The sequence below is a fragment of the Priapulus caudatus genome, unplaced genomic scaffold, assembly GCF_000485595.1.
Source record: "Priapulus caudatus unplaced genomic scaffold, Priapulus_caudatus-5.0.1 Scaffold1031, whole genome shotgun sequence".
NCBI lineage: Eukaryota > Metazoa > Priapulida > Priapulimorpha > Priapulimorphida > Priapulidae > Priapulus > Priapulus caudatus.
Genome location: NW_014578092.1, coordinates 6557 through 7500, shown reverse-complemented (window position 1 = coordinate 7500; position 944 = coordinate 6557).

Genomic DNA, 944 nt, shown 5'->3' with positions numbered 1-944 from the left:
TAATACATGTGCAACACATGTAATACATGTGCAACACATGTAATACATGTGCAACACATGTAATACATGTGCAACACATGTAATACATGTGCAACACATGTAATACATGTGCAACACATGCAATACATGTGCAACACATGTACTACATGAGCAATAAATGTAATACAAATGTAGTACATGAAAACAATGTGTACACACGTTGCAAACATTGTATACATGTGTAATACATGTGCAACACATGTAATACATGTGCAACACATGTAATACATGTGCAACACATGTAATACAAATGTAGTACATGAAAACAATGTGTACACTCGTTGCAAACATTGTATACATGTGTAATACATGTGCAACACATGTAATACATGTGCAACACATGTAATACATGTGCAACACATGTAATACAAATGTAGTACATGAAAACAATGTGTACACACGTTGAAAACATTGTATACATGTGTAATACATGTGCAACACATGTAATACATGTGCAACACATGTAATACATGTGCAACACATGTAATACATGAGCAATAAATGTAATACAAATGTAGTACATGAAAACAATGTGTACACACGTTGCAAACATTGTATACATGTGTAATACATGTGCAACACATGTAATACATGTGCAACACATGTACTAATACATAGGCCAATAAATGTAATACAATGTAGTAGCATGAAAACAATGTGTATACACGTTGAAAACACTTGTATACATTGTTAATACATGGGCAAGCACATGTAATACCATGTGCAACACATGTAATCAACATGAGGCAATAAATGTAATAAAGTGCAGTACATGAAAAACAGAATGTGTACACAACGTTGCAACAACATTGTATCATGTGTAATACAGTGGCAAGCAACATTAATACATGTGCAAGCACATGTAATACATGGTGGCAATAAATGTAATGACATGTGCCACGACG